This window comes from Macaca fascicularis, chromosome 7, assembly GCF_037993035.2.
Source record: "Macaca fascicularis isolate 582-1 chromosome 7, T2T-MFA8v1.1".
In the NCBI taxonomy this organism is placed as follows: domain Eukaryota; kingdom Metazoa; phylum Chordata; class Mammalia; order Primates; family Cercopithecidae; genus Macaca; species Macaca fascicularis.
The window spans coordinates 159,122,034-159,137,464 of NC_088381.1; the positions used below are offsets into that span (position 1 = coordinate 159,122,034).

A 15,431-nucleotide genomic window follows, 5' to 3' on the forward strand; every position below is an offset into this window, starting at 1 on the left:
CAAAGATAATAATAATAATAGTAATTTCAAGAACAAACTCAACTAATGTCTTCGGTGAAGCTTTCTCCTACTTCCCCAGCCAGATTTTCATTATTTATTTATTCGTCGAGTATTTTTTAAATGCCTGTAGTGTGCCAGGCACTGTTCAGTATACCGGGGATAGAGCAGGGGGAAAAAAATGACAAAAACCCCTACCCTTAAGAGGTTTGCAGTATAGCGTGGGGAATTAGAAATAAGCATCTGTCTCTTCTCTGGTCTTTAAGCGCCTCACAGGCACGGGCCATGTCTGCTCATCTGTGTATTCCCATCATCTAACAGAGTGCTCAACACATTTGCTTGATGAATGCGTTTTGAGCACTGGGAGATGATCACCGAAGAGCTAAGAAGGGATAACAGTTGTATTTAGTGGAGAACAGTATTCACACCTTGTTGTCTAGATTGCCTTGAAATCAGGCTCTGTATTATATCTTTTGGTTTTTTTTTTTTATTTCTTAGAAAAACTGTTAACCTATTTAGAGTAATTTTATTAAGGAGTCTTTTTTTTTTTCTTCTTTTTTTTTTTTTTGAGACAGGGTCTCACCCTGTGCTCCAGACTGGAGTGCAGTGGTTCAACAACCACAGCTCACTGCAGCCTTGACCTCCTGGGCTCCCACCTCAGCCTCCTGAGTAGCTGGGAACACAGACACGTGCCACCCTTCCCAGCTAATTTTTTATTTTTTGTAGAGATGGGGTTCCACTGTGTTGCACAGGCTGGTCTCAAACTTCTGGGCTCAGGCAGTCCTCCCGCCTTGGCCTCCCAAAGTGTTGGGATTACAGGCATGAGCCATGAACCTTTAAAAGAGAAAAAGAAAGATTTTTTTCTTTTAAATTAAAAAGTATGACATTGCGACTGGGTGCGGTGGCTCATGCCTGTAATCCCAGCACTTTGGGAGGCCGAGGCGGGCGGATCACAAGGTCAGGAGATTGAGACCATCCTGTGAATGGTGAAACCCCATCTCTACTAAAAATACAAGAAATTAGTCGGGCGTGGTGGTGGACACCTGTAGTCCCAGCTACTCAGGAGGCTGAGCCGGGAGAATGGCGTGAACCCAGGAGGCGGAGCTTATAGTGAGCCGGGATTGCACCACTGCACTCCAGCCTGGGCGAAAGAGAGAGACTCCGTCTCAAAAAAAAAAAAAAAAAAGTATGACATTGCATAACACTGTGAGTGTATTTAATGTTACTGAATTGTACACTTTAAAATGATTAAGATGGTCAATGTTATGTGTATTTTAAGTATAATAAAAGAAAAAAAGTTCTTTTTTTCTTTTTTTTTTCTTTTTTTGTTTGAGATGGAGTCTCACGCTGTTGCCCAGGCTGGAGTGCAGTGGCTCGATCTTGGCTTATGGCAACCTCTGCCTCCCGGGTTCAAGCGATTCTCCTGCCTCAGCCTTCTGAGTAGGAGTAGTAGGGACTATAGGTGCCTGCTACCACGTCCAGCTAATTTTTGTATTTTTTTTTTTTTTTAGACGGAGTCTCGCTGTGTCGCCCAGGCTGGAGTACAGTGGCCAGATCTCAGCTCACTGCAAGCTCCGCCTCCCGGGTTCACGCCATTCTCCTGCCTCAGCCTCCCGAGTAGCTGGGACTACAGACACCTGCCACCATGTCCAACTAGTTTTTTGTATTTTTTTAGTAGAGACGGGGTTTCACCGTGTTAGCCAGGATGGTCTCGATCTCCTGACCTCGTGATCTGCCCATCTCGGCCTCCCAAAGTGCTGGGATTACAGGCTTGAGCCACCGTGCCCGGCCAATTTTTGTGTTTCTAGTAGAGACAAAGTTTCACTATATTGGCCAGGCTGGTCTCGAACTCCTGACCTTGTAATCCGCCTGCCTCGGCCTCCCAAAATGCTGGGATTACAGGTGTGAGTCACCACACTTGGTTAGTTCTTTCTTTTCTTAAGGCTGCATTTCGTTCAACAAGGAGGCACTCACTATGTACCCGGCACTACTCTGGGTTTGTGGGCTATAAAGACAGATAAGACACAGTCCCTGTCTTTGGAGAACTTGGGCTTAGCAGGAGACAGGCACCTGAGCCACAGAGACAATCAAGAGTTGCTCCCTGTGCTCGGGGAGAACTCTGTTCGGCCCACACCACCTTAGTTACTAGTGACGGCCACCAGACTTGAAGCATCATGAGTACCTGGATCATCACAGAGGAATCAATCCGTTTTTATAGGGCTAACTTGGGTGTTTCTAAAAATACCAAGTAACAAACACACAACAGAACATTTATAAGAGCAGGATTCCAAGGTATCAGTTTGACAGTAAACAGAGGGGCCCAGCCAAGCATATTCCCATGCTACAAAGCCACTTGATATTAGCGCACATCTTGAAGCAATAAACACTGCCCTGGCAGACCCTGGCAAACAGACTTGTGAATATTTAGAAATGGGGCACCCTTGTTTGGGAAAACTGTCATATTGATGGTAGTTTGGGAGAAATGAGGTAGAGACAGTTAAAAAAAAAAAAAAAAAAGAATGAGGCCAGGCGCGGTGGCTCACGCCTATAATCTCAGCACTTTCGGAGGCCTAGGCGGGTGGATCACGAGGTCAGGAGATCGAGACCATCCTGGCTAACGTGGTGAAACCCCATCTCTACTAAAAAATACAAAAAATTAGCCGGGCATGGTGGCGGTCGCCTGTAGTCCCAGCTACTTGGGAGGCTGAGGCAGGAGAATGGCGTGAACCTGGGAGACGGAGCTTGCAGTGAGCCAAGATCGTACCACTGCACTCCAGCCTGGGCGGCAGAGCAAGACTCGTCTCAAAAAAAAAAAAAAAGGAATGAAAGAATGAACTGTATGCTTTCAGAAACGTTAAACTCTCTCACTCACGGAGCCTAATGCATCAAGTTTAGGTCCATTGTAACAGTACTTCAGGTTGGTTCTGATTATTTTTTTCAAGACAGGGTCTCACTTTGTCCCTCAGGCTGGAGTGCAGTGACACAGTCATGGCTCCCTGCAGCCTTAACCCCTTGGGTTTAGATGGTCCTCTGACCTCAGCCTCCTGGGTAGCTGGGACTACAGGTGTGCACCGCCAGAGCCAGCTGATTTTTTGTAGAGACAGGGTTTCGCCATGTTGCTAGGCTAGTCTTGAACTTCTGGGCTTAAACAGTTCTCCTGCCTTGGCCTGCCAAAGTACTGGGGTTACATGCATGAACCACTGCACCCAGCCTGTTTTTTTGATTTTTTAAAGGAGCATCATTTGGCTTTAATAGTCAGACTTTTTTCTTTTCTTTTTTTTTTTTCTTGCGATGGAGTCTCACTCTGTCACCCAGGCTGGAGTGCAGTGGCACAATCTCGGCTCACTGTAACCTCTGCCTCCCGGGTTCAAGCCATTTTCCTACCTCAGCCTCCTGAGTAGCTGGGACTATAGGCACATGCCATCATGCCCAGCTAATTTTTGTATTTTTAGTAGAGACGGGTTTCATCATGTTGGCCAGGATGGTCTCGGTCTCCTGACCTCGTGATCCACCCACCTCAGCCTCCCAAAGTGCTGGGATTACAGGTGTGAGCCACCTTGCCCGGCCGATAGTCAGACTTTTAAAAGCAGCAAACCCAGCCAACTGGAAGTGAAGCTCACTAATTTGCTGTCAAGGAGCTGAGCAAATGGAAGCACCAACCTCCCTCCTCCTGAGGCCTCCTCTTCTCTCTGGGGTTTCCACATTTATTGCATTACTGCATTTGGTTTGTGGGGTTGACAGTTCCGCAGGACTTCAGGCTGGAGGTAGGAAATGGGTCCACTGTGGGCATAGCTGCTTGTTAATTCATGGCAGATTAGGCTTTCTGTGAATGGCATGGCTTTTTTCAACCACGAGTTCTCTGAGGCCTGAAGAAAGTGCTGGTGGAAGGCCATGTTGCCCGGGCCAAAGAAAGTGTCCTGTTACACAGGGGTTGGTTGTAACTCACTCTGATTCTGTGGTTAATCAGAAGCAAATCAGCCTGTTTTATGGAAGCCTTGGTTGTTTGTTCTGATGAGATTTTTATCTGCTGTACTTGAGACATATGTAAAAAGTAAAGTAGAGGTTCCTCTTCAAAGACTTTGCTTCCCATCTAATTAGGAATAAATAGTAACTTCTCTTAGAAGCAAAATTTATTCAAAGACCTGTGCTAACATTCTTAAATATCTGCTATCCGTAGTAAAGAAATCAACGTACTTTAATGTTCTTAGCTCCCACAATTTAGCCTAAATATTTGCCCTGGCATGCTTATACTGGTCCAAGCAAGCATTAGGTCATAGCCTGTTCCTCTTCCTTATTTGAAGGTGTTTTTACCTTTCTCAACATTCCGCAAGTTACTTCCTCCTTCCTTTTTTCTCCTCTGCCTTTGCCTCTTTTAAAAGGTTCTAAGTTGCCAGCCAATCGGGACAAATACAGAATGTGAGGTCCAGCCAATGAAAACCGGACACAGCAGTAGGGTGGACGCATCAGGTTATAAATGACCCTGTCTCCTTTGTTCGATATACTCAAGGGGCAAAACTGCTGGCAAGTGTACCCTTTCTGCAGAAAGTATAAAAATGGCCTTGCTGAGGAAATTAAATTTATGTTCAAGTACTATTTCTTTACAGCACTGGGAACAAGCCTGTCAAACACATACTGGCTGCAGAATCTGCCCTCTGAAATGGCTGCGATCCTGTCTCAAATTGATTTGAGCAGAAAAGGGGAAGTGACTGGCAGAAAAGCCCAGAGATAGATCTGTATTTAGGTACAGTTGTTTGTCCAGAGATAGATCTGTGTTTAGGTAAGGTAGTTTGTCCAGAGATAGATCTGTGTTTAGATAGGGTTGCTTGTAGGGCCAGAGATGACAGCATCAAGCCCTGCCTCTTTTTACTCTTGGCTCTCTGCTTTCTTCTCTGTTGGCTTCCTTCTCAAGCCAGCTCTCTCTGTGGGGTGACAAATGACCACTGGCAACCTATGCTCACATTGTACCTGTGTCTAGCAATTTCAGAGGTAAGAAATAGTTCTTTCCTGACATCTATACAAATTCAAAGGGTAAGGCTGGGCACGGTGGTTCACGCCTGTAATCCCAGCACTTTGGGAGACCAAGGCAGGAGGATCACCTGAGGTCAGGAGTTCGAGATCAGCCTGGCCAACATGGTGAAATTCTGTCTCTACTAAAAATACAAAAGTTAGCTGAGCCTGGGCTACTCAGGAGGCTGAGTCAGGAGAATTGCTTGAATCCAGGAGGTGGAGGCCGCAGTGAGCCAAGATCTTGCCACTGCACTTTAGCCTGGGTGACAGAGCGAGAAGCAGTCTCAAAAAAACAAACAACAAAAACAAACAAATTCAAAGGATAACTCTGGTTGGCTAGCTGGGGTCATGTGACCATCCGCAACCCTAACATTGTGCTAAGGAGGATGGGCTATTTTGATTGTCACCTAGGTCTGAGATAATGACTCTGTTCACTATCAGACAGCCACACTGGGTAGTAGGGGACCCTTTTCCAATTTGCTGGGCAGGTAATTGTTTCTTAGGGCTGCCACAACGAATCCCAACTTACTTGGTGGCTAAAAACAACAGACATCTCTTACCTCACAGCTCTGGGGGGTAGGAGTTCTACGTCAGTGTATTGGGGGACTCTATTCCCTCGGATGCCTTGAAGGAATGATCCTTTCTTGCCTCTTTCAGCTTCTGTGGCCCCAGGAAATCCTTGGAGCTCCTTGGCCTGTAGCTGCGTCACTCCAGTCTCTGCCTCCATCTTCACAGGATGGCCCCTTCTGTGTTTCTCCTGTCATGTCTGTGCCTTCTTTTCTTATAATTACATGTGTTGGGGTGTGCTCAGAGCAGGGGGCGCGAAGAATGCCTCCTCTGTTTACAACACACCCAACAGTAATCTGGGGTCATTGTGACAAGGGACACAGAGCTTGTGACCCCCCTACAAACAAATGCCCTACACATGAAAAAAAAAAAAAAAAAAAAAAAGAACATGTGTCAGGCCGGGTGTGGTGGCTCAGGCCTGTAATCCTAGCACTTTGGGAGGCCAAGGCGGGAGAATTGCTTGAGCCCAGGAGTTTGAGACAAGCCTGGGCAATATAGCAAGACCCCATCTCGACCACACACAAAAAATGTATTACTGGTTTTAGGGTCCACTCAATTAATCCATAATAATCTCATCTCAAGATCTTTCACTTAATCGCATCTGCAAAGACCCGTTTTCCAAATAAAGTCATATTCACAGGTATAGGGTGAGGGTTAGGCCTTGGACTTAGATTTTTGGGGGCCACAATTCCACCCCCTGTAGGGCAGAAATAAATAGATAGCCACTGCACTCCACCCCTTGACTGCCTGGCATCCACCCATGGCCTTTTCCACATAAACAATTCCAGAAATGCACCACCCCAGTGTGGTACTGGCTGCCCACATCCAGGCAAAGCTGGCTGATGTACATTCTTCTCAGTCAGGCCTTGATGCTACTCTTTTTTTTTTTTTTTTTTTTTTTTATGAGGTAGAGTTTCCCTCTGTCACCCAGGCTGAAGTGCAGTGGCACAAGTATGGCTCACTATAGGCTCAGCCTCCCAATCTCAAGCCATCCTCCCACCTCAGCCTCCTGAGTAGCTAGGACCACAGGCATGTGCCGCCATACCCGGCTAATTTTTAAATATTTTGTAGAGACAGGATCTTGCTGTGTTGCCCAGGCTGGTATTGAACTCCTGGCCTCAAGCAATCCTCCTGCCTCAGCCTTCCAATGTGCTGGGATTACAGGCATGAGCCACCATGCCAGGACCTTAGTCTATTTACTGATAACTCTGTAAGCTGCCAAGTGGAGCTAGAAACTCAGTCAAGTCATGCTCTAGAATCTGGACCTTGTCCCCGCTACACCTGCCGCCTCTACACCCTGTTCTCCTCGAGCCTGCCTTCAGACTGCAGCCTTCTGGCCTCCGCCCCAACACACTGGGCCGGGGCCAGAGGGATGAGGCCTGGGCTGTCTGGCCCCTTGCCTTCAGGCTGTTTGTGGTTTGGCCACGCAGGCGACGCAGGGCAGAAGTGGCTGGCAGGGAGCCAGGGGAACTGCTTCTTCGGGTTTCTGTCCCCTCTCACACTGTGTCCTCCTTCTCTCAGCCTTCACCTGTGCTCTTAGCCTGGGGCAGGGAAGCTGACTTTTGCAATCCTGAAATATGATTTTCTGGTTCTCAGCTCAGTTGAATTGCTTGCCCCAGGCGGAAAGAGAAACTCATGGCTTGCTTTTCTCCTTCCTTGCTTTCAGAAAGGTCAACTGGGACTAAAGTGCATCTTTTTCTCACAGAACTTACTGAAGGCTGAAGAAGGGGCAGCACACCCCAGGCACCTGCCTTTTTTTGTTTGTTTGTTTGTTTGTTTGTTTTTTGTTTTTTGAGACGGAGTCTCGCTCTGTTGCCCAGGCTGGAGTGCAGTGGCGCGATCTCGGCTCACTGCAAGCTCCGCCTCCTGGGTTTACGCCATTCTCCTGCCTCAGCCTCCTGAGTAGCTGGGACTACAGGCGCCCGCCACCGCGCCCGGCTAATTTTTTGTATTTTTAGTAGAGACGGGGTTTCACCGTGGTCTCGATCTCCTGACCTTGTGATCCGCCCGCCTCGGCCTCCCAAAGTGCTGGGATTACAGGCGTGAGCCACCGCGCCCGGCCTTTTTTTTTTTTTTTTTTTAACAAGTCCTACCAATTTCCAGCCTCATTGAGCACGTGGTCTGACTCACTGGGCTCAACAGAAGAGGCTTTGGCTACCTTGCACCACTTGATAGGTGTTGCTCACCCCCGAGTCAGGAAGGGGGACCCCATCTTACACCCACCTCAACCCAGCAAATTCCAGATATTAGGGTCTGTCATTTGCAAAACCCTGCTCCCGGTACAGAATTCTGAGTTACTTAGGACACTTGATTGCAGTTGATGTTAAGAAAGATCCAGGCCAGGTGCGGTGGCTCACACCTATATTCCTAGCACTTTGGGAGGCTGAGACAGGTGAACTGCTTGAGCTGAGGAGTTCGAGACCAGCCTGGGCAACATGGAGAAACCCCATCTCTACAAAAAAAACCAAAAAACAAAAAAATATTAGCCAGGCATGGGGGTGGTGGCATGTGCCTGTAGTCTTAGCTACTGGAGAGGCTGAAGTGGGAGGATCACTTGAGTGCAGGCACGGAGGTTGCAGTGAGCTGTGATCACGCCACTGCACTCCCACCTGTGTGACAGAGCGAGACTCTGTCTCAAACCAAAAAAATAGAATAAAAAATGAAAGAAAGATCCAGAAAGGGGATTGTATTAGGCTATATAACTGGGAAGCAGGAAAGGTTGGATCCAGATACCTAAATGACAGGATAAGGACTTTGTCTGTTTCTTACCCACCTTTGTCCCCTGTGACTCTCCGGCCCTTTTTCTGCTTTCCTTTCTACTGGTTTTAATGGGTTTTCAGGCCGATTTTCATAGAGCTCTAGGCTTACAATGCATTTATGTCTAGCAATCCACTTAGATTCTGAGTTGTTCCAACAGAAGACACAGGGAGGGCTCTGACTGGGCTCTCTTGGGACCTCTGCTCACCCCCTGTATTAAGTAACCACCAAGGCTAGATGAGTGGAAATACCCTGGTTAGTCGGCCTGAGTCACGTGGTTCTATTGATGGGACAGGTAAGGCCACATGATTGGCAGCCCTTCTGGGTTGGGGGAAAGACAGTTTCTGAAAGAAAAAAAAAATGCTAGGGAGACAAAATCAAATGTTGAGGGGCTGGGCTCTCAGCACATTCTTGGTTTGCATTCTCCAGTGGGTCAGAAGCCTGACAATCCGCCCAGCCTCTGCCTTGAGCCTCAGGGGACCCAGTTCTATTCCTGCATCCTTAGCCATCATCTACACACTTTTTATCTTTTAAGTTTTTAAAAATTGTGAAATCTATATACATATAAGCCATATGTTCAACTTAAAGAATAGTAAACAACTGTGTCCCTACGATCCAAGTTAAGAAATAGATCAGAGTCAGTTTCTTAGAAGCTTCTATATGTGCTTCTCCCCAGTCATGTGCTCTCCTGTCTCTACCTGAGGGAAATTACAGACTTTGTGCTTTTCTTTATAGTTTTCCTATATACACACACCCTTAAGTCTCTAAGTACTATATGGTTTGGTTTTGCAAAGCCCAGAAGCCTATTTTAATGCTGTATATAAGAATATGCTAGCTGGGTATGGTGACTCACACCTGTAATCCCAGCACTTTGAGAGGCTGTGGCAGGAGGGTTGCTAAAGCCTAGGAGTTCAAGACCAGCCTGGGCAATATAGGGAGACCCCTTCACTACAAAATAAAAAATTAAAAAAAAAAAGAATATGCTGTATTTTTGTGACTTTTTTTCAACATGATGTTTTTTGTTTTTTGAGACGGAGTTTCGCTCTTGTTGCCCTGGCTGGAGTGCAATGGTGCAATCTCGGCTCACCCCAACCTCCACTTCCCGGGTTCAAGTGATTCTTCTGCCTCAGCCTCCCTAGTAGGTGATCCACCCGCCTTGGCCTCCCAAAGTGCTGGGATTATAGGCATAAACCACCATGCCCGGCCTCAACATAATGTTTTGGAGCTTCATTTGTGTTGATGGAGGTAGCTGTAGTTTATTTTTCACCACTGTAGAGTATTATGTTGTATGATTTTCCCACATTGCATGTACTCTTTAGAGTGTATAACTAAGAATGGAATTGCAAGGTTTAAAGGTGTTTCCATGCTATGGGATAATGCTATTTTTTTTCCCTAAAGTGGTTTATAACAATCAACCCTTGCACTACAAGTCAGTGATAGTGTTTCGGTTGACCTCATTCTTGTCAATTTTAATTTTTGTCAACACCACGAGTGTGGCCTGTGTCTCATTATAGTTATAATTTGCATGTATTTAATTACTATTGAAGTGAAGAATCTTTTCTTTTTTTTTTTTTTTTTTTTGAGATGGAGTCTCGCTCTGTTGCCAGGCTGGAGTACAGCTCACTGCAACTTCCACCTCCCAGGTTCAAGCCATTCTCCTGCCTCAGCCTCCCGAGTAGCTGGGACTATAGGCGTGTACCACCATACCCAGCTAATTTTTGTATTTTTAGTAGAGATGGGGTTTCACCATGTGGGCCAGGATGGTCTCGATCTCTTGACCTTGTGATCCGCCCGCCTTGGCCTCCCAAAGTGCTGGGATTACAGGCGTGAGCCACCACACCTGGCCAATAATTTTTTCTTCTTTATTTATTTTTATTTGAGACAGGGGCTCATTCTGTCACCCAGGCTGGAGTGCAATGGTACGGTCACAGCTCACACAGCCTCAACCTCCTGCATTCTGGTGATCTTACCACCTCAGCCTCCCAAGTAGCTGGGACCACAGATGTGCACCACCACGCCCAGCTAACAGAGGAGAATCTTTTCGTATTTATAAACCAACTGTTTTTTCTGTACTGTAAATGCCTGTTTATAGCTTTCCCCCCATTTTTTTAATGAATGGGTGGTCTTTTTCTTATTGATTAATAAGAGTTCTTTATATATTCTGGATGATAATTATTCCATATCAGTTTTATGTTTTTTTCTTTTTGTGACAGGGTCTCACTTTGTTGCTCAGGCTGGAGTGCAGGGGCAAGAACATGGCTCACTGCAGCCTCAACCTCCCCGGCTCAAGCAAGCCTCCTGCCTCAGCCTCCCAAGTAGCTGGTATTACAGCCACATACCAGCACGCCCGGCCAAGTTTGGTATTTTTAGGAGAGATAAGGTTTTACCATGTTGGCCAGGCTGGTCTAGAACTCCTGGCCGCAAGTGATCTTCCTGTCTTGGCCTTCCAAAATGCTAGGATTATAGACATGGAATATCATGCCCGTCCCAGTGTTATATGTTTATACATCTACTTGCAGTTTGGGAATGCTTTTGCATTTTATTGATGGTGACTTTTGGACAGAAGTTCCTAATTTTGATGTCGAATTTATCTTCTCTAGGAAACCTTTCTCAACTTGGGATATTCTTTTCTATTATCTTACAAAAGTTTCTAATTTCGTCCTTCATATTTCATACTTCATATTTAGGTATTTGATCTACCTGGATTTGATTTTTGTGACTGATAATTAGGTTCCAATTTTACTTTTATTTATTTATTTTTTTGAGACAGTTTTGCTCTTGTTGCCCAGGCTGGAGTGCAATGGCGTGATCTCAACTCACTGCAACCTCTGCCTTCTGGGTTCATGTAATTCTCTTGCATCAGCCTCCCAAGTATCTGGGATCGTACTCAGCTAATTTTGTATTTTTAGTAGAGACGGGGTTTCTTCATGTTGGTCAGGCTGATCTTGAACTCCTGGCCTCAGGTGATCTGCCCACCTTGGCCTCCCAAAGTGCTGGGATTACAGGCATGCGCCACCGCACCCAGCCCCAATTTTACTTTTGTACCCACTTGTCTGCAATTCCCTGTCTGTCAGAAATCAAGTTTCCAGACATGACTATGGGTTTTATTTTGTCTTATTCTCCCTGAGCTTTCAAATTTCCTATGTTGAACTTCATTTTTTTCCAAAATTCATTGTAGACCAATATTTGTGTAAATACAATAAATATTAATTACTATGGGCAGGGTATGGTAGCTCACTCCTATAATTCCAGCACATTGGAAGGTGAAGGCGGGAGGATCACTTGAGCCTAGGAGTTCAAGACCAGGCAGGGCAACATAGTGAGATCCCATCCCTACAAAAAAAATAAAACAATTAGTTTAGCATGGTGGTGCATGCCTGTAGTCCAAGATATTTGGGAGAACCATAACTTTTTCTTTTTTATTTCTTGAGACAGAGTCTTGCTCTGTCACCCAGGCTGGAGTGCAGTGGCGTGATCTCGGCTCACTGCAACCTCCGCCTCCTGAGTTCAAGCGATTCTCCTGCCTCAGCCTCTTGAGTAGCTGGGATTACAGGCACCCACCGCTACGCCCAGCTAATTTTTGTATTTTAGTAGAGACGGGGTTTTGCCATGTTGGCCAGGGTGGTCTCAAACTCCTGACCTCAGGTGATCCGCCGGCCTCGGCCTCCCAAAGTGCTGGGATTACAGGCGTGAGCCACTGCGCCCAATCAGAAGTTTTTCATCTTCCCAAACTGCAATTCCACAGTCATCCCTCCCTTCCCCCAGCCCCTGGCAACTACCATTTTACTTTCCAACTTTATGAATTTGACCATTCCAGGTCCCTCATATCAGTGGAATCATATAATATTAGTTCTTTTGTGTCTAGTTTCTTTTACTTATAATGTCTTTCATGTCTCCAAGGTACATCCATGTTATGGCATATATCAGAATTTCATTGTTTTTTGGCTGGGTGCGGTAGCTCATGCCTGTAATCCCAGCACTTTGGAAGGCTGAGGTGGGCAGAGCACCTGAGGTCAGGAGTTTGAGACCAGCCTGGCCAACATGGTGAAACCCCCGTCTCTACTAAAAATACAAAAATTAGCCGGGCATGGTGGCAGGCCTCTGTAATCCCAGCTACTTGGGGGTCTGAGGCAGGAGAGTCGCTTGAACCTGGGAGGCGGAGGTTGCAGGGACCTGAGATCTTGCCACTGCACTCCAGCCTGGGTGACAACAGCAAGACTGTCTCAACAACAACAACAAAAATAATTTCATTCTTTTTAAAGGCTGAATAATATTCCATTGTCGGTACATACCAAATTTGTTTATCTGTTTATTCATCAGTGGACACTTGCTTCCACCTTTTGGCTATTGTGGATAATACTGCTGTGAACACTGGTATACAAATATCTGTTCGAATTTCTGCTTCCCGTTCTTTTGGGTATATACCAGAAGTGGAATTACAGGATTACATGCTAGCTCAATGTTTAATGTTTTAAAATTGTATCTATTTTTTCTAGAGATAGGGTCTCACTATGTTTCCCAGGGTAGTCTCAAACTCCTGGCCTCAAGCAATTCTCCCGTCTCAGCCTCCCAAAGTGCTGGGATTACAGGCATGAACCACCGCCTGTAGCCCAGTGTTAATTTTTTGAGGAACGGCCATACTATTTTCACAGAAGGCTACACCATTTTACCATCACACCAGCAATATACAAGGGTTCCAATTACTCCATGTCCTCACCGATACTTCTTTTCTGATTTTGCTTTTGTCTTTGATAGTAGCCATCCTAATGTGTGTCAAGTGGTAGCTCATTGTGGTTTTGATTTGCAGTTCTGTAATGAGATCGAACATCTTCTCATATGCTCAGTGGGCATTTGTATAGCTTCTTTGGAGAAAGGACCATTCAATTTAATTCATTTAATTGGACTATTCATTTGTTTTTTGGGTTGAGTTGTGGGAGCTCTTTCACTCCATCTTAATTACCATGGTTTTCTGTATCTTAATATCTGGTAGAGGACAAGCCCCCAACCCCAACACACACCTGTCTGTTACTTTTTTTTAAAAGTGATTTGTTGGCCAGGCGCGGTGGCTCAAGCCTGTAATCCCAGCCCTTTGGGAGGCCGAGACGGGCGGATCACGAGGTCAGGAGATCGAGACCATCCTGGCTAACACGGTGAAACCCCGTCTCTACTAAAAAATACAAAAAAAAAACTAGCCGGGCGAGGTGGCGGGCGCCTGTAGTCCCAGCTACTCGGGAGGCTGAGGCAGGAGAATGGCGTAAACCCGGGAGGCGGAGCTTGCAGTGAGCCGAGATCGCACCACTGCACTCCAGCCTGGGCGACAGAGCCAGACTCCGTCTCAAAAAAAAAAAAAAAAAAAAAAAAAGTGATTTGTTATTTTTTGGCCATTGACCATTCCCTATAAGTTTTGGAATCAGCGTGTTCGGTTCCTTTTTAAAAGCCCATTAGGATTTTGATTGGAATTGCCTAGAATATACAATTTAGGGAGAACAGATATATTTACAACATTGCGTCTTTCTGTTGTGAACATGCTCTCTCCATTTATTAGTTCTTCTTTAATGTCTTTAAAGTTTTACCATATTTTCCATAAATGGTCTTCACATATTTTGTTAGATTTATTCCTGGGTAATTGATATTTATTCATGCTATTATAGATGATATCATTCAAAATTACATTTCTTTTTTTTTTTTTTCTGGGATAGTCTCCATCTGTCACCCAGGCTGGAGTGCAGTGGCGCCATCTCAGTTCACCGCAACCTCGACTTCCCAGGTTCAAGTGATTCTCCTGCCTCAGCCTCCTGAGTAGCTGGGACTACAGGCATGTGCCATCACATTCGGCTAATTTTTGTATTTTTAGTAGAGATAGGATTTCGCCGTGTTGCCCAGGCTGCTCTCAAGCTCCTGACCTCAGATGATCCACCCGCCTTGGCCACCCAAAGTGCTGGGATTACAGGCACGAGCCACCGCACCCAGCCTCACAATTACATTTCTAACTGTTACTGGTGTATACAAGTGCAGTTGACTTTTACATATTTATTTTGTATACAGAAACCTTCCTGAACTCACTTACTAATTTTACTAATTTATTTGTGTAGATAATGTTGGGTTTTCCATGCAGTCATAATATCTGCAAGTTTTTTCTTCCTTCCCAAGCCTTTACACATTTTTTTCTTTTTCTTTTTGTGACAGGATCTCACTCTGTAGCCCAGGCTGGAGTGCTTTGGTGTGATCTCTGCTCATTGCAACCTTCCCCTCCCTGGCTCAAGCAGTCCTCTGACTCAGCCTCCCAAAGTCCTGGGATTACAGGCGTGAGTCACTGTGCCTTGCCGCCTTACGCATTTTTATTTGCTTTCTTATTCTTGTTCTACTACACAGGCTGGTATAATGTGATGATATTGGGAGTTCTTAGGCCTTGCTCCTGATCTTCACGGGAGTGCTTTCAACATTCACTATTAAGTATGCTATAGGCAGGCCAGGCACGGTGGCTCACGCCTGTAATCCCAGCACTTTGGGAGGCCGAAGTGGGCAGATCACCCAAAGTCAGGAGTTTGAGACCAGCCTGGCCAATATGGCGAAACCCTGTCTCTACTAAAAATACAAAAATTAGCTGGGCATGGTGGTGCATGCCTGTAATCCTAATCCCAGCTACTCAGGAGGCTGAGGCAGGAGAATCACCTGAACCCGGGAGGCAGAGGTTGCAGCAAGCCGAGATTGCGTCACTGCACTCCAGCCTGGGCAACAAGAGCAAAACTCCGCCTCATTAAAAAAAAAAAAAACCAAGTATGCAAGTATGGTATAGGCTTTTGTTCTTTTTGTTTTTAACCTTGCTAGATGTTCTTTATCAACTACTAGTTCAAATTACTTGAGTTTTTATTATTGACAGATATTAAATGCTACTAGTATTTTTTTCTGCATTTATTGAGATGGTATCTTTTTGCCTTTAATATGGTAACGTGATGAAGTACGTGAATCACTTTTCTAATAGTAAACCAATCTTGGATTCTTGGGGTAATCCCAACTTGGCCAGGATACATTAGCATTTTTTATACTACAGGGGCAAAAAAAAAGCTATGATACCTTTCCTTCCCATCAAAGCCAATACTCCT

The 15,431-nt window shown here is 45.5% G+C and overlaps 1 protein-coding gene and 1 non-coding gene across 49 annotated transcripts in view; both read left to right on the forward strand.

The window, feature by feature from the left end:
- Positions 1 to 15,431, forward strand: part of DGLUCY (D-glutamate cyclase) — a 164,134-nt gene that overhangs the window by 63,323 nt on the left and 85,380 nt on the right. The window lies entirely within an intron of this gene.
- LOC123575008 (small nucleolar RNA SNORA11) lies at positions 5,803 to 5,931 on the forward strand. The gene has a single exon (XR_006700180.2). It is a non-coding gene; the product is annotated as a small nucleolar RNA SNORA11 (small nucleolar RNA).